General features: G+C 47.1%; 1 long non-coding RNA gene across 1 annotated transcript; it reads right to left on the bottom strand.

Moving 5' to 3' along the window:
• Nucleotides 1–1,007: 1,007 nt before the first annotated feature.
• LOC138579029 (uncharacterized) lies at nt 1,008–1,869 on the bottom strand. Its single transcript, XR_011304004.1, has 2 exons — nt 1,506–1,869; nt 1,008–1,382 (listed from the first exon to the last, which is right to left on the bottom strand). It is a non-coding gene; the product is annotated as an uncharacterized lncRNA (long non-coding RNA).
• Nucleotides 1,870–18,797: the final 16,928 nt, after the last annotated feature.

The following is an 18,797-nucleotide window of genomic DNA, read 5'->3' as shown; positions in this document are numbered from 1 at the left end:
ACAACATGTTGAGTGGCCATGGCCAAATCCAATGGCTAGTGTCCCCTGAAAAAACATATTGGTGCAAAATGTACAGTGTCCATCGCTTAAGGTCAAGGCTAATGGAACCCCAAGAAAATTATTGATGCATCATGTACCCTTTATGGTACATGTACAAATATGACAGCAGCCGATGGCTAGTGGGACCAGAAGAAACTATAGTATATCAAAACCCTTGAAATTTAGTGAAAACATGTTTGGCAAGAGAGAATTAAGGTGATCAGATTTAATGCAACAAAACCCTTGAAACCTGTTCACTGAGGGGCCTCGCTCGACACGCCTCATCTAGGAGCGAGCTGATTAGTTTTCCAACTTGCTTTTGGGGCATTTTAGACAGTCACGTATGAAGTGGCCAGCCTTTCTGCAGTACAATTAAAGATCATCATTCCTCTACCTTTCTCAATCGTCACGAGCAAGTGGCGGTTGTATGTCACCAATCTGCATACACTTGGGTGCAGACAGCTCCAAACCCCCATGAGTAGGTCCCGGTTCGGCGGAAAAAGGATAGGAAGGAAGGTGGCTCTCTCCATTAGTTCAACAGGAACCATGGCTAAGGCACCCTTGAGAGGATTATTCAAGCCATCGTAAAAGAAAGCAGCCTTTTTATTTTCAGGCCACTCTGTTTTATGGCCAAGCGTGTGATGTACTGCAACATGGTTTGATGACCTTAAGTTAGTTCAAGGAACTCTAGATCAGATGCTTGGTTTTATATTCATTGTTGAACACCCTTGTCATCTGGCCAATCAATACATCAAAATCATACAACATCATGTAGGTTGCGTCCAGAAGTGGGTATGCCCATGCTGCGCCAATACCCCATAAATGACACAACACAAAGGCTGCTCGAGACTTGGCATCTGGAAAAGCAGAGGGTCCACAAAGGAAGAGCAGTTTACATTGATTCAAGAAGGTGCAACAGTTCTTATAGTCCCACAGACACTGACCTTTCAGAAAGAGATGAGCCAGAGAAAGTTGGAAACCCTTTAATGGAGCTGCCTGAGCCACTGCATAGCTCCCAGAAGGAGCTGAAACCACCGGTGGATGGGAGGAAGAGCCACAATAGGAGAAACAGTAAACTCCCCGTCGGGAGGCAAGGGCTGATGCGTTGATTCAATTGTGCATGTGCCGTAGTCAGGTGTACTCGAAGGGCAGCAATATCTTGCAAAACTGCTGAAAGCGGATCTGCAGACACTTCCATGTTGCCCCCAAGTGAGGATCATGGCTCCTCAGATGGGAAAGACCTTCCTGACAACCAAATAGTTCCCAAAGATATCAACTGGGGTACAAAAGGGTGCCACAGAAAGTTGATGGAGGAGTACCAGAAGTGGTCCCTCATCAGGAAGCTGCAAGAACAAAACAAGAACAAAACAGTCAGATGAGTTCCCAAAACACCTTCCTCCCCTCCAACCCTCCTCCAACCACTGGCCTACTGGAAAAAAGAAGATAAGAAGCTGTAGCAAAAGCACCTCAGGTGATGCACTGGAGTAAGCGCACAATGGGATTCCAGAGGCATATCCAAGTTCTAATACATAGTAAACACAATCCAATAGAGTTCCAGGAGGCAGTCCAAAGTTCCAACACAAGGTCTACAGTTCCATGCAACAACAATCTAAGGAGAATCCAATAGGGTACCAGGAGGCAGGCAAGGTCAGAAATCCAGGGAAACAGCAGAACACAAGTCAGGTCCAAAAAAGAACCAATCACACAGCAAAGAGCAGTTGAGGAGCAAGGAAAGGTAGAATCTACCGGGTTAGGGGCCTGATTCACAGAAGTGTTTTATAATGGAGCAATCCCATAGGAAAACGCTCTGTGATTCAGGCCCTAAATGTCCTCCAACCCCCGGAAGAGCGAGGAGGATGTTGTTGTCATGTGATGCGTGATGTATGATCATGTCATCACATACATCATCATACACCACTGTGACGATGTCCCAGTGCCAAGTCTGCTGGGAAATTAAGGTCTGTGGCCATGCATGGTGGTGCAGTCACCAAGGAAGGTGCCAATCCTTCCAACCTCGAGACAAGAGCCAGATAACCAGTCACTGCCTTCTGACAGTTATGTGGAAAAGATGGGTAAATGGTTGTTAGACTTTTACTACTGTTTTTTTGGAGTGAAATCTATTAGTAATAGATATTATATTGTATTGTATATTGTATTGACACAAGACATAAAAGAAGAGGAACTGTTTTTGAAGAAACAAGAAGTGTGAAGTGCTCAATTCATGTTGGTTTTTGTTTTTGTTTTTTACAAATTAAGGTTTTAGTTTTTCATGTAAAAGGGTTTGTGATTAAAACTGAAGGAGGACTAAAAGTGATTTGGTTGAGTCAGAGTGTTGACTTGTAATTTACCATGTTTTCTAGACCTATTATGAATTTATAAAAACTCACTCGTGAGGCACAGTAAGGGTAGAAACCCATGTCTGGATTTGATGTTGGTACTCTCATTCAGAGGAAAATTGCCTAGTGTTTTGTCGATGGAGATGGACTGTCCTTGTGGGCAGGCCAAAACTAATATGAACATAGGTATTTCTCCAATGTGAAAAGAAAAGTGAGCTAAAATGTGCTTCTAAGCCAATCCTGAGTGAGAACCATCCCACCGAACAGGTTACATTCTCGGGTGATGCTCTTACACTTTTGTCTTTGATATATCCTGAAGATCGCAAGGACATTCTAAGTGACACTCTCCTCAACATTGAGTCACTGAGATCTGGAGAGTCCTATATAGCTACATTGACAATGGTTTGATGAGTATATCACAAATACTTGGGGTTGGTAAGATTGAAACACATTTCTGCAGAGAATGCTGGAAGTACTGTTCAATCCCCAATGTTGTTGAAGGCTGTAAAACATGTTGAAGGCCCAGTGGTAGGTGTTGCAATGTTCTGTGATCTGGAGTGTTTGTTCTTTGACTAAAGGTTTTGCTATTTCATTTCTTTAGCATGCTCTGCAGGCTCACTGACAGGTGCACAAATGATGATCATTCTTATAGTCTTGCAATTGTCTAGCAAATAAAATTCAGATATGTAATGAGCTGATCATTTTTTAAGACATCAGGATGTAGTGTATTTTATCACAGGGTATTTTCAGAGCTTTGTGAAGGTGCCTACTGAGAGTGAGCATAAGTGTGAAACATTGCACAGAGAAAGGCTTCATGTGGGATGATAATACAATTGGGCCTCATTATAGGTTTGGTGGTATTTCAGCAGTAAATCTGCTGAGACACCACCAAACTGTATTACCGTTATCATCAATATGTCCAGCGGTATTACTGCTGGATTACAAGTGGCGGTAGGCAGTGTTAGTCCCCATCAATTGGAGAACATGGCATTCCATGGTGGATTTTTGGCAGAATTACTGTTTCAGTAATTCCGCTGTGGTAATTCTGCCAACATTTGGCAGAAAGCTTGCAGAATTACTTCTAGTTCATAGCTGGATGTAAATCATCTAACTTTCAGCCAAAGTTATAGTTAGGCGGTGCAGTAATGCAGCGGTATACAGTAATACTGTCACAGTTTACCTGCACCGCCCAACTTGTAATGAGCACCATGACATTTCCATATGTGGTAGGTTTGAGATTGTGTGTATTCTAGTTATTTATATTTTAGAGCTTCTTAGTGAATTACATTTGCATGCTGTTATGAGGTGGGGAGGAAGTTAGATGCTTTTCTTTTGATAATGATTGTTGAATTGGGTTGCTACATGTGTTGACCATTTTGAACATGTCTTATATATTCTATTGAAAGCCGATGTGATGGTGATGTTGTTGTACGTGACACTTTCTCCTATGATTAGGTATTTGCAGGAGGTTTGGAAGGTTTATGGGTTTGTTGAGATCATCATCAACCAAGAAGGATTGTGATTTGTACTGCAGTTTTCCAAGTTTGCAAATGAATGAAACATTCACTCTAGGGTGGTCCGTGTGTAACAAGGTGCCAGGGTTTTAGTGTTTATGGTGTGTAGCTGCAACAGTGTACCAAGCTTTGCAGTATTTGATTGAATGACTGTGTCCAGGTGGTTGTTGACACTGAGACTGCTGTGGGTTGATACTAACAGGGTAATTCATGGAAATTCGCACAAAAGTGGCGCTGGCGCACAGTGTTCCCGTGCGATAGACTGCGCCAGCCGCGTGCGATAAAATCCATTTCAGCGCACAGCGTATTCATGGATTTTAGCCTCCAAAACCAGCCGTGGCGCAGCGACCCTGCAGCAGCACCAGTTACGCCCCCAAGAACGCCCTTGCGCAAGGAAAAGGCATCAAAATCCCCAATCCAGCGCAAAGGTCTGCGACAACCCAAAACCAGTTTACCGGACTGCCAAACAGCAAACACCAAGCGGGTAACGTGTATTACGGGTTTCGCGGTAACTTCCACACGCAAAAGGGCCTGTGCGAGCCGGTACGTGTATAACTGGGGTTCGCGTGAAGTTACACACGCGATTGGCCTGGGTACGTGTATTTCAGGTGTGCGCGGAAAGTGTTACACGCGGTTGGGCTGGGTATGTGTATTTCAAGGGTGCGCGGGAAGTTTTACACGCGATCGGGCCTGGGGGAGCGGTGTACGTGTATTCCAGGGGTGCGCGGGAAGTTCTACACGCGATTGGCATGGGTACGTGTATTTCAGGGGTGCGCGGGTGTTTTCACACGTGATTGGCCTGGATACGTGTATTCCAGGGGTGCGCGGGAAGTCTTACACACGATCGGGCCTGGGGGAGCGGTGTACGTGTATTCCAGGGGTGCGTGGGAAGTTCTACACGCGATTGGCCTGGGTACGTGTATTTCAGGGGTGCGCATGTGTTTTCACACGCGACTGGCCTGTGTACGTGTATTTCAGGGCTGCGCGTGTGTTTTCACACGCGACTGGCCTGGGTACGTGTATTTCAGGGGTGCGCGGGTGTTTTCACAAGCAATTTGCCTGGGTATGTGTATTTCAGGGGTGCGCGTGTGTTTTCACACGCGACTGGGCTGAGTATGTGTATTTCAGGGTGGCGCGTGTGTTTTCACACGCGACTGGCCTGGGTACGTGTATTTCAGCGGTGAGCGGGTGTTTTCACACGCAATTTGCCTGGTTACGTGTATTTCAGGGGTGCGCGTGTGTTTTCACACGCGACTGGCCTGGGTACGTGTATTTCAGGGGTGCGTGGGTGTTTTCACACGCGATTTGCCTGGGTACATGTATTTCAGGGGTGCGCGTGTGTTTTCACACGCGATTGGCCTGGGAACGTGTATTTCAGGGGTGCGCGTGTGTTTTCACATGCGACTGGCCTGTGTACGTGTATTTCAGGGGTGCGTGTGTGTTTTCACATGCGACTGGGCTGGGTACGTGTATTTCAGGGGTGCGCGTGTGTTTTCACACGTGATTTGCCTGGGTACGTGTATTTCAGGGGTGCGCGGATGTTTTCACATGCGATTGGCCTGGATACGTGTGTTCCAGGGGTGCGCGGGAAGTTCTACACGCGATTGGCCTGTGTACGTGTAATTCAGGGGTGCGCGTGTATTTTCACATGCGACTGGCCTGTGTACGTGTATTTCAGGGGTGCGTCTGTGTTTTCACACGCGACTGGGCTGGGTACGTGTATTTCAGGGGTGCGCGTGTGTTTTCACACGCGATTTCAGCAGGGTACGTGTATTACTGGTGTGCGCAGGAAGTTTCACACGCGATTTCAACAGGGTACGTGTATTACTGGGGAGCGCAGGAAGTTTCACATGCGATTTCAGCAGGGTACGTGTATTTCGGGGGTGCCGGGGAGTCCTACATGTGATTTAGCAGTGTGGGTCCTCCCAGGTGTTCCCTGTACACCCTTCATGGCCCCTGCAGGCAGCCCACACCACAGGGGACTACCCTGCATCCCTGATCATGTCCAGCAGGCAGCCCACCCAACATGGGCATGCCACCCAGCAAAGGAACATGTCTCCTTGCACTACTGATCACCAACTCATGTCCCCTTGCACCCCCACACCCAGTATTGCGGGGCACCTGCCTGCAGGCCCCCACTCATGTCCCACTCATGTCCCCCTGAACCCCAACCCCCCAGCATTGCGGGGCACCTGCCAGCAGGCCCCCACTCATGTCCCCCTGCACCCCCACGCCCCAGCATTGCGGGGCACCTGCCAGCAGGCCCTGACACATGTCCCCCAGCCAACACGTCATCACAATCTAGATCCCTGGCCCTTATGGGCAGCCTCCACATGCCAAACACCCACCCAAGTATTGCATCCACCCACTTAGAAATGCCAATTACATGATACAACCCCAATGGCAAGTATGTAAATGAACACATGTCCCTCACATACACACAATGGGTGTAAGTGAATGTCAAAACCCATATCATGATATGCATGAAACCAATGAGATGATACTACACATTGAAGTTTGATGAAACATTTTTATTAAAAGCAACATAATGTAACGCTCACCTGATTCTCGCAGAGGCGCCGGTCTTGACTGGGCAACTACCGTATCTTCAAAGGTGATGTGTAGCACCCGGTTGGCTCTTTGGGCTGGACCTCTGTGCACTGTATGCCTGACTTCAAGAGTGAGATGTCTGCAGATAGAAAATATGGGATTAATGAACTGGGGTTATTGGGGTGTCCCTATCTCTTCCCTTTTTTGCTCTCCTGTAGACCCCCAAAGGTTAACGCTCTCACCTTAGGTAAGTGAATGCCGAGCTCTCCATCTGCCTCGGGGCAGGGTGCTGTAACCAGTTTCTTCACTGGGTAGGTAGCGCAGGCCTCTTGACTTCAGAGGACTGCTGTCCGTCGTTTACTGCACGAACGGTAAGTTTCGAATAATTCTATTGTCTTTAAAGTCTTTAGTAAGGATGTCTCTTGTTTTGCAGGGTTCCGGCGATGGCGGATGACGGGCTGAAGTGAGTTGAAGATGGAGTCCGTGTGATGAATAGAAGCGCCTGGAAGCACGTAAGTAAGCGTTTGTTGCCTGCTTCACGATGCGCTCTAACTGTCTTTTTATTTTGCAGGTACGAGATCGGAGCGGCTGCAGGGTGCCGGAATACCCACTGGGTTAGATGTGGAAAGGAGTAATGGCACGTGAGTATTAAAGTTCCCCAATGTCTTTAAACGCACCTTGTTTTGTCTTTCAGATGCGGGATGCAGCGCCGAAGGCCTCCGGAGCGTGCGAAGAGTTGGTAAGCTTTTGTCTTTCAGATGCCGGAATGCAGTGTGAAGACCTCCGGAGCGCACGAAGAGTAGGTAAGCCTTTGTCTTTCAGATGCCGGAATGATAACCTGTTCTTTCTTGTCTTTATAGGTGTTGCTGAAGACTGGATTAAGGATGGTAAGCCTTTTTTCCTTAGGCCCAGGATCCGATGCAGAAGACACGATGAGCGTTCTGCTGCAGAGGATGCAGAATAACGCAAAGCAAGATTCATCCACCGGGTGTGGTTTAAATAGCCTCCTGTAGTGCTTAGGTGTCTCCTTCCACAGCCACGCCTAGGTAAGAAAAGAGTTCCTGCTTTCCAGAAGAGTTCCAGTGTTCTGAATCTAGGGAGTGGCTCCTGCCCCACCCAACAGGAAAAGTAGTTCCAAACAGAAGAGGATCAGAGGCTCAACTGGCAGGCAAGTAAGCAGCATGGTCTGCTGCAGGTAAGTCCACCCAAGCATTATGAGCCCGGCGCTTCCAGCACTGGGACTGGGGATATTTATGAGCATGGTGCCACTGGCGCCAGGACTGGGTCCAAAAGGTCCCAATTGGGACTGGTTGGCACTCGGAACCTGGGTTATGGATCTGCTTCCAAGGGAGTTGGGAAAACCCTGACCTTTTGGAAGCAGAGATCATGACACATAAATGGAATTAAAAATAAACAAACGACAATGGGAATCAAAAACCAAAAGCAGCATGTCCGTAAAATAATGAAAAACCACAAATCATAATCTAAAGGGAAGGTGTCCAAAGTCACAGTTCAAAAAAGTAAATCCAAGGGAAAAACAAAACCGAAAACCATTGATTGCTCCATGGGTAAATTTAAAAAAAAAACTAAAATCCAACTATGTACAGATAAACAATCCAGGGTCCATGATCCCAACTGAAGAAATGAAACCTATGTAAAAATACTAACTAATAAAAAAACTATATACAAAAATGTGGTCCATTGTCCAAAAGGTCCAAAATAAATAAAAAAGCAAAGGAAACCTAACACTAACTACATAACTATTTACAAGGGCAGCGGGCTAGTCCGATGGCTCACTGGATGTTGTCATGGGCCAGGGCATCATCGAACTCCTGTTCAATGGGTTGGAGGCAGGCATTTTCCCTGGCCCGCAGGGATAATGCAGTGTCCAGCTCCAACTCCCTGCGAAGACCTTCGAGGCACTCAGCCCGCCTCAGCGCCCTCCGCATGGAGTTCTCCGCCCTGACCATTGTGAGCCGTTCCTCCTCTGCCCGCTGCCACTCCGCACCTATCTGCTGGCCCAACCGCTCCCACACGGAAGCCACTCCCATTCCAGGGTTCTCCTGCCCTCCCGCCGATGCATGCACCCCTGATGTTGATGGCCCCGAGCCATGATGCCCCCCACGCCTGGCCTGCCGCTGCCTCCGCCGCAACTGCCTGTGCCAGCACGACGGCATCCAGGCTGATGGAATCCACCGACACCGTTGTGCACGTGCCCTGCCCGATGATGCCGTCATATCCTCCATCTGCTGGGGTCCAGTTGCTGGTGTGTCCACCCCTGCTGGACCTCCGACTCCTGACTGTGGCAGGGATGGGATCCCCACCGAGGTGGCTGCATTGGTCGGGGCAGGTCCACAGGGGGCCCTGGTGGCATCTGGGCCGGAAGACGGCATGGAGAACGACTGGCGCATAGCCTCCACAGAGGAGGTGAGGGTCGCCAGAGTGCCCGACACATGTACGAGACCCCCGACCACGACCGCTCCCAACTGGGCCACGTTGGCACGGTGCTCTTCGTGATGACGTGCGTGCTCCCCCCGGGAAGCACCCACCTCATCACGAATGACACCCGTGCGCAACGCGACACCAATCAGGACCTTCTCCATACGGCCAGGGGTCCCCTCATCCACAGGTGGAGGGGAGTCAGATGACATGGACATCCCCCCTACCTGCGGACGGGCCTGGGATGGGGCATCCCTGCTGGTGCATGGTGGTGCAGTCACAGTGTCAGGGACAGTGACATGCACAGGCACCTCCATGGCGACCTGTGCTGCCTCCCACCCCTGCCCCTGCACTGCACCACTTGCACCAGCAGGGGTGCCCCCACCAGGCCCCATATGCGGCTCAGTAGCGGCCTCTTCCTCCTCTGTGGAAACCACCAACCTGGATGGCTCCACACCATCTTCCGCCGTTGCAAGCCCCTGTGGGGGCTCACCCACCCCTTCCGCTGCAGCCGTGGGGGCATCCCCGCCGCTTTGCTCCACAGCACCATCTCAGCCCTCTTCTTCACTTTGCGCTGTGTAGAGGGAGACATAGAACACAAGCATCAGGGTACTGTACAATGGTCCCCTAGACAGGAAGCAATAGCAGATGAGTGGCACTGTCAAAGATCACTTCCATCATGTCCCTCCACAACACATGGGTCAGTGCAGGCAAAACACATGCAGTAACAGGCATGGCGCATGCTATGGACATAAGTAAACATGTCCAAGGGACTCTTGAAACATACAATGTTGTTTTTGAACTCACATGCACAGTGGATGCAAGGATAGCTAGGCTGCATCAGTGAATCAGAACATTGACACAGACATGTGTCATGCATCCATGGCATTGACAAGTCACAGACACGCAGGTCAGACACACAGACATGGACACCACACATGTACATGGCATCATCACCCATCCCTCACCCCCACCCATGTCCAAGAACAGAGACTGGCATGCTCTCATGTGTCCATTCTGCATAGGGCTCCCCATGTAGCATTTAAACACATACACCAACCGTGTGCTTCTCACATTACTGGTCTCACATGCATGACCATGATGTCCCTGCACACACACACGTGTACATGGCCTATGTCACACATACAGGCAAGTATCAGACAACCAGCACACTGCAACATGCCCTGTCTCACACAGCAATGCTTGGCCACTTACCGCTCGACTCCAGACGGGTCTGCCTCTCAAGGACCTGGACGTGGAGCGCTGGGGATATGCGTTCCAGGACCCCCATCTGATCTTCCGACAAGTGGCCCCGGCGCCCCTTAGCATCCGCTGCCTTCAAGAGGCGCCGGGCCTTGTTGAGGGTCCTGGACCTGAAGTCCTCCCAGCGCTTCTTGACATGATGGAATAGTCGGACTGCCACCCCCTCCGCGTTGATGGCAGTCACGATGTCCGTCCAGATCCTGTCCCGTCCTTCCTTGTCAGCGCGTGGTAATCCGAAGAGGGCATCATAATGCCCCAGGACATGCTCCACCAGGACACCAACTTCCTTCTGACTGAAGCTGGTGGCCCTCTGCCCCTCTGGCTGGGGGTCGCCAGTGGTCTCGGATGGTGTTTGCCCCGACATGGCGACCCCCCAGGCAGGCGTGGGTGGGCAACTGGGTCCTGGGGCTGGGCTGTGGAGCGATGGTATCCCAGTCGGGAGTCTTCTGTTCCAGCAGGGGTGGACACAGCAACTGGACCCCTGCAGATGGCTGATGTGCAGGCACCAAATGGCAGGGCACGGTGGCAGCAGGCAGGCAGCAGCAGATGGCTCGTGGGAGGCTGCTCGGGGCTCTGGGGGGCAGTAATTCAGCCTTTTGGGCAGGAGCGTGGTCTTCCGTGTGCTTACGCGTGGCCAGCTTGATACGAAGTGATTTGGCACGTGAAAATTCTGCACGTCAGCGTGTAATTCGAGGAAAGGCCCTTAGCACGTAAGCGCGTCAGCACGCATACGCGATTTCATTGGACCAAAGGCCGCGCACGGGCGTTGCCCTGGCAGGGCTTGAAGATCCCACGTGGATTTCCATTGCTCTGTACGTGCTTTTCGTGGGGTGCGGTGCGTGTGTTTTGCAGGTGTTGGGGTTTACACGCTATGACTTCACAGCGGGTGGATGTGGGCTACGCGTTCTTCTACACACAAGGCAGACGGTGAGTGGTACCCTGCTCCCCCAGGCCCGATCGCGTGTGAAACTTCACGCGAACCCCTGAAATACACGTACCCAGGACAATCACGTGTCAAACTTCTTGCGCACCCCTGAAATACACGTACCCAGCCAATCGCGTGGGAAAACACCCACGCACCCCTGAAATACACATACCCAGCCCAATCGCGTGTAAAACTTCCCGCGCACCCCTGAAATACACGTACCCAGGACAATCGCGTGTAAAACTTCTTGCGCACCCCTGAAATACACGTACCCAGCCCAATCGCGTGGGAAAACACCTGCGCACCCCTGAAATACACGTACCCAGCCCAATCGCGTGTGAAACTTTGCACGCACCCCTGAAATACACGTAGCCAGGCCAATCGCGTGTAAAACTTTGCGCGCACCCCTGAAATACACGTGCCCAGGCCAATCGCGTGTAAAACTTCTCACACACCCCTGAAATACACATACCCAGGCCAATCGCATGTAAAACTTCTCGCGCACCCCTGAAATACACGTACCCCGCTCCCCCAGGCCCGATCGCGTGTTAAACTTCCCGCGATCCCCTGAAATACACGTACCCCGCTCCCCCAGGCCCGATTGCGTGTAAAACTTCCCGTGCACCCACGAGATACACGCACACGCTATTATTCACACAGCGGGTGTCCGTGTTTGTCGCGTACCCCTTTGCACGTCATTTGTCCTAGAGGGCCACAGTATGGGACATTCATCAGAGCTGTGTATACGTGCTTTTTGTTAGTGCACATTTTGGCGCACATTATTTTCATGCGCAGGGACGCTACCGTCTGCTTTTGTGTGGCAGACGTGTATGGGTCTGTGCGCATCTTTGCCCGTGCGCTGGTTTGCCCTATTCAATTCCATGAATATGTGTTGTAGGCGAGCGTGTGGGCGTTCCGCGCACTTGCCTCCTGTACTTCCCCCATGGCGCCCACATTTTCACGAGTTGTTCCTCATTTCCCGTGTCACGCCCCGTGCTCCGACTACTTTTGTTATGTGCGCCGCGCTATGTGCGCTTTCGCTGTGGCCTTAGCGCACACCGTTAGATGACCTGTGCGCCGGCGTGCGCCGCGCACTTTTTCAGCACACATCCCTGATTTTACTCGCGCACGGACTTCCATGAATAGATGTGCGATGGTTTCCCTGCGATATTTCCACTTGCACTGCGATTTTTGCTCTTTCACTGCAAATCGCACGTTTTCGCACACTTGCGCCGGATTTGTTGGCGCACATTAATTCCATGAATTCCTGTAAATTTGTCAAGGACACTTCCTATTTGAGCATGCCAATGGAGAAGGCTTTAAAAGGAATTGGGGTGGTTTAAACGCGACAGATATGTTTGTGGCCGAAATGACCGTAAGAGTTTTGGCCAAAAATATGATTGTTTTTGCAGTCATTTCTTCCACAAAGATATCCATCACAACACCCCAATGCCCATCGCCCCCCTATCCCTCTCACCCCTACACTGTTTAATGCACAACATCTGCCCACGCAGCCCTCCATCTTCTCCCCTGCGACACCGGTTCTCTATTGAGAACCGGCGCCACAGGGTCCCTTTTTTATAACTTTATTCATGCGTAAGCAGGGACACCCCCGCACACCCTGATCACATTGTAGTGAATACAGGTGTGTGGGACACCCCCGCTATCCCTGCTGCCCTCATTTGTTACAATGGCACCATATGGGAAATCTTTTCATATTTTTCGGCTGTATGTGATTTTCGTACAGCCAAAATTCGAACATATTTACCATAGAGGATTCTTTATACAGTCTTTTTGGCCGAACCCTTCAAAAGAGCCGTACTCATCCTTGAAATCATTGGGGTGGCTGTGATTTCGTGAGCAGAAAGCAGACAATATAGAATTGGGTGGCATAGTGATCTGTACTGTCCATCTTGATTGGAAATTGGCATAAAGGTAATAGTTATTTATTGGTAATGAGGTTGAGGGAATTACCCCTGTTAGGAGTTGAACCATTATAGGAAGGATTTCAGGCTATTCTTGATTAAGGGTTTTCCTGGAAGACTGAAGAACATGAGGAAGATGCTGTTGCAATCAGCAAATTCCTAAAAACAATTTTGTGCCTCCAGGTTTTTTTTTTATCAGGTAGACGTTTATGGTACATGTTGCTGAGGGGGGAGATGTCAGATGAGGTATTCCTTTGATATGAGCAAAGAGAGTTCCTGTAGTGTGCAGTTCCATTGAGATCTATACGGCATACAAGATCTGTGAACTCTAGGGATATATGGTGCTAATTCATGCAAATAACAGCATATGTATACATTTTCCAAGGGAAGCAAAATGGGTGTTTTATTAGCAGTGTTTAAAAGCAGCCAAATGGCAGCTTTTCTCAGGTGCATCCAATAAAATGGATGTTCATTTTTATAAATACTAAATGAAACAGGCAATCATTTTAAAGTGGGTTCAAATTAGGGATACAGTTCAGCATGGTAATGGGATTAGCCTGGAGGTAGAGAAGAGTTGGACATTACATGGAGCAGGTGAAATGTCACATTAGGGTTACATTAAAAAAAAAAAAAAACAGAATGCAGAAAAAGACAGGGTTTCAATGTGCATATTTACAAATTAAGCATTTCTATCTGTGACAAACTGCATTGTGGGAAAAATCTATAACAGAATATACTAACTAAAAGCCCATTAACCAACTAATTGTCCCAAATTAACATTGTAATGCAGTTGGTAAACACATGGTGCTCTTCTATGGAAGAAGAGAAAATATGCACAGTAGGAAACTAAGGTAACAGTTTCTTGCATAACTGAAGCTCCCATTGTTCTAGTAGGAAGTAAAGAGTTACATGCAGGCCCTTGTAATGTAATCGGTAGATGTCTGGTGGTGTTAGAACCACGTCAGGGAAGGCTGAGTTAATTTGTGTAAGCAGCTGAGCTGGGGGTGGTCAGAGCTTCCTGAGATTCAATTCTTACCAGCTTGAAGACAGGGCAGAGGGAGTGTTGTCCTGGCTTCGGAGTGACTGGAATTCCAAGGGCTGTGTCCGTGAGCTGTGTGAGGTCGTGCAGATAATCTCCGGCAGCAAGAGACACAGGCGGAACATAGAAGCCGACTTCAAAATAATTGTAAGACAAGTTAATTGAGGAGTAAGTTTGTTTGGTGACATGTGACCAATTAGCTTAGGGTGCAATGTTATTAAACATAATGCTTTATTTAAGTTGCTTTCTGTCTGCATTTGTTTTAAAAAATAAAATGGCACACATGTTTACACACTCTTCCATTTTGCCCTGTGCTTGTTTTCTTCTCTCTTGTTATCTTTCAGAGGGTTGAAGTTGTGCTTGCTGTTGGTAAGAATATATGTAACTATGACATTATGAGTTGTAACATTTGACCCTGTATTATGTATCATAAGAACAAATATAACAAAAACAAAGCTGGTGCATTTTCTGGTTTCATTTCATCCCTCTAATGGTTACTGTTTCCAGGGGAAGGAGTGGTTGTGAGGTTTTGATGTTTACACCATGGTGATAAAACATTTACCACTTTTGTTACCGCCAAAGGTAAATTTAGGAAACAAGGAAAAATATACATATGCAAGACAGAAGGTTTTGTATGTGTGAATGGGTTGTCTCTGCATGCTGAAGAAAAAGCAGTGCCCTCCAAGGCACATAGGGTACTGATGTAAATAAATCAGTAACATGAGCTACATGCAATAAGTTGCATTCTGTATAATCTTGCTGGGTTCCCTGAAAGTGTGCCATATCCAAAGGTTCTTTATCGTCAGCCAAAGATGGGTCATAATTATAAAGAGGGAAGGTTTGTTTTACGATAGGGCTGTATGACGGAAGGTATGATTACTACTAAAATTACCACTATACCACAAAAATAAGATACCACTAAAAATTACCACCAAAGTAAACTAAAACTAAATTACCACCAGAATGAGATAGTTCTGAACTATTAACATAATTGGGTAATGCTGAACTACCACCAACAGTAAGGCCAATGTACCTCCAAAATACCACCAACATACGACAATACTAAAATACAGCCAAATCAGGAATTAGCCCCAAAGACAAAATCTCCTACAGAACCACTTTGATGTCTTCACATGTTTAATGGGCTGAGTTTATGTGCTAAAGGGTGTTACTGTGGATATAGTCCAGTTAAAAGAGTCTGCTGTGATGGTAGAGAGACACTTTCTGTGGTCTAAACCTGAATCCAAACAAAACCCATTTCCTTTACATAACATGAAAGAGACAAGAACTAATATGGATTCCACATCTTTATGCACTCCCCTCCGGCTGTGCTGATAATTTGACTTCCAACATTTTCACAAGTAACATATCTAACATTCAACAATTCAAGATAGGCACCTATCTTTATGTATAAGGCTGGATTTATGTTTGTGTGTATGTTTGTCTGGCTATACAAATCCACACAGTTGAACCCACATCTGACAAATTTTGTATGGATTCCTCTTTTGTCTGGAGCAAGATCGTAGTCTATGTTTGGATGCAAACATCTTATATGCAAAAACATCTTTGGATGTGTGCGTGTATGTTTTTCTGGCTATACATATACACCATTGAACCTACTGCTACCACATTTTGCATTGATTCCTCATTTGTCTGGGGCAACATTGTAGTCTATATTCAGATGCAAAGAATGTACTCCGTAGACACCCTAATTTACTGATGCTCACCCCGATCCACTACTGTAGGTACTAGAAGGAGGCAAAATTTGGAAAAGTGTCTGAAGCAAAATGTTCGAAGTGTTGGTTATTCCTTTGAAATTTATTACTATTGTATACCGTTTGAAAGTGTGTATTAAAACATTTTTAAAGGGAATTAAAAAAACATTTGAATTTCTTTTTTATCACGACACTCCAAATATGGGAAATGGCAAGGGTTATAGTTTAATTGAGTTATTCTCAAGAGGAGAGCTCAATAAATCACTCTTTTTTGGACATTTTCTCCAATGTGCTGAAGCCATCTCCATCTGATGCAAAGCGAAAATCAATATAGAGAGCTTCTGAAACACAATAACAAATAGCAGCAGCACATGTTGACCAGAAGACAAGAGCAACTTTCTCAAGGACAACTGAGTGACCAGATCAAACTGAAGCAGGATTTGCTGACAAGAGGAAATGTGCAACATCCTACAGGGCACATGAGACACCACTCGATCAGGACACAGGCAACACCGGGTACCTGAACTATTTCTTATATTTGTGTGTATGCAACCATTTTCCTCCTGGTGGAGTAATGCTTTATTGATTCTCCAATGAGAGATCTTAACTTTGCATGTCTGACACACCATGGGACTTTACATTGCCTTGCCCCATAGCACATAGAGCTTGATGAAGGTTAAATTTTTACCAAAAGGTGCATCATCATTGGTACAAGATGATATATTGCATGACCATCTTATTATAAAGCTCATTTTGGTGTACAAAAACTTTTTCCTTGCCCTCTTAGTATTGTTCAAATAGACCTGGGCAACATTGATCATACTGATTGTTTCCATTTGATGGTTTGCAACATTTGGAAGATGTGTAAAACTCATTACCTACTGCACTTTGGGTTAATCATAATCATCATCAAATATCTATTAATTGATGGATTTAGGGAATTTCATTATTGTATATGAGATGTTAATAATGTTTTTTGGATTAAGACCTTTGCCCAACAAGTAACCAGTTAACTGCTTCTTCCACCATCTTCACCCACATAGGATACATCTCATGAAAACAATCTATGTTCAGTAAGCCACACAATCCGGCCAGTCATACTTTCACAAATGTGTCTTCGCTACACACCACAAGTCTAACAAATTCAGAACAATTGATACCAGCCTAGGTGATGCAGTAGATCCCGATGATCACTTTTGGAATCTGCTGTCATTGTTTCCCAATGTACATTTACATGACGTCATCACATTGCCAAATATAATGGGTATCAATAATGTATCAGTGTAAAATCAACAAGCTCTACTAGAGAATTGGTGCTTGTTCCTCTAGTCTGGTCAGCAGCTTCAAGCAAAGTTGAAGTGATCCGATATGGAGCACCTCTGAGTTGCAGGCAGCAGCCTACTCATGCCTATCTTTGTTTTTATATTTTCAGTCAGAAATATGTGCAACATACCTTTGCTATGTGTTATGCTAGAGGAGAACCTCTGTTTTCTACTGAGGCAACAGGTCTGGTAATGTTTATTATGCCCTGATGGTCTCGGAACATTGCAAAGGTCTTATGAATATTATGTAAAACAAGAACACAGCTTCTTTCCCTCTTATGCCTCCTTTTCACCATCAGTCCATTACCATTCACAAATTCTAAGATCACCTTTCAATTAATTTCATACCTTTCAGGACAGCTATCACTTCTGCTGTTAAGAATGTTTCATGTCCCTGGCTTAACCTTTGCCAGAACCGATTTGTATTCAACATTGCACCATAATACACACCTTGATAGTCTCTTCTGTCTAATAAATCAAGATCCTTCACATTCCGATAAGAGATGAACTATAGTTTGTTTTTCCCCCTCTTAACAGAGGTCACAAATATTAGATGGAAAAGAAATTGGATCTCTAATATGCTTAATTTCCAATGTTATTATCAGATTTAGCAGAAATCTCAAGAAGTCCATTCTGACCCTCAGGTTAATCCCTTTCTGCAGATAGGCAGGAACAGTTGCTTGTGGCTTATCCAGCTGCGACTAAGACGAGGATATTTTAGCCTCTCTCATCTTTGTTATGGTTCTAATCCAGTCCATTCATTTTAGCAGATCTTCAGCTTTTACTGGATTTTGGATTAGAGTATCTACTGAGCATTCAGATAGTTTCAAAATGTTATTACATTTGTCTGATAGTAACTTTAGAAGCATGTTATTAATCTGTTTCTGAGGGAGTGCTAGATCTTCATACAATGGCCCTCATTACGACCCTGGCGGAAAGGTGAAAACGATGGCGGAAATGCAATTCCGCCATCGAATAGCGCTCGTTGCGACTATGACCCGTCACCGGAAAGTACGAAGCCATTAGCGACACCGTAGTGAACGCCAACGCTAACTGCACCAAGCACGCGCGCGCGCGCCATGCCAAACCGCAAACACCACCATGGCGCAAGGGTACGCCAATTCCGACCCTAGCGGACATGTACCTAACGCCATCAGGCATGGCGTAATGTACCATTCCGCCATGGCGAGAAGTACGGCATCGCGAATCAACCGTAAACGGCCCCACTGAGTGCCTGTACACCGCTCCCTGCCCACAAAGTACAACTCCCCGTAGGTGCAATGAAGTCACAATGCAACCATTGAAATGTACAAGTCACCCCTGCATGGCAACGAACAAAAGAAACACAAGAGGGGCCAATGGGAGCTGCAGGGCACAGATGGCACGAATACAGAAGCCATCCCAATGGACATGACCACAGTCCCCCACCAAGAAACGCACGCAAACACAGGCACCTGTGACCAGCAATATTCCGAAAAACACATCATTCCACCAGTCCACCTGGCTGACCGGCATCTGTTACACAAAACCCAATCCCCCGCCCCTGAGCATGACAACATTCAAACAGTCATATTGGCAGCCCCCATCCCTGACCTCACTGTGCTTCGTAGGCAAACGCGCCCAGCACAGTACCACGCAACTAAACCCCGAAGCTGGAACCCAATGCAGATCTCCTCACAATACATCGCCCCCCAAATAGGCATATGCCACATCACTTGCAAAGAAAAAAG

Source organism: Ambystoma mexicanum, chromosome 1p, assembly GCF_040938575.1.
Source record: "Ambystoma mexicanum isolate Mex_15411 chromosome 1p, UKY_AmexF1_1, whole genome shotgun sequence".
NCBI classification, from domain to species: domain Eukaryota; kingdom Metazoa; phylum Chordata; class Amphibia; order Caudata; family Ambystomatidae; genus Ambystoma; species Ambystoma mexicanum.
Note: the sequence above shows the minus strand (reverse complement) of the source record. Positions and strands in the feature narration are given on the sequence as shown.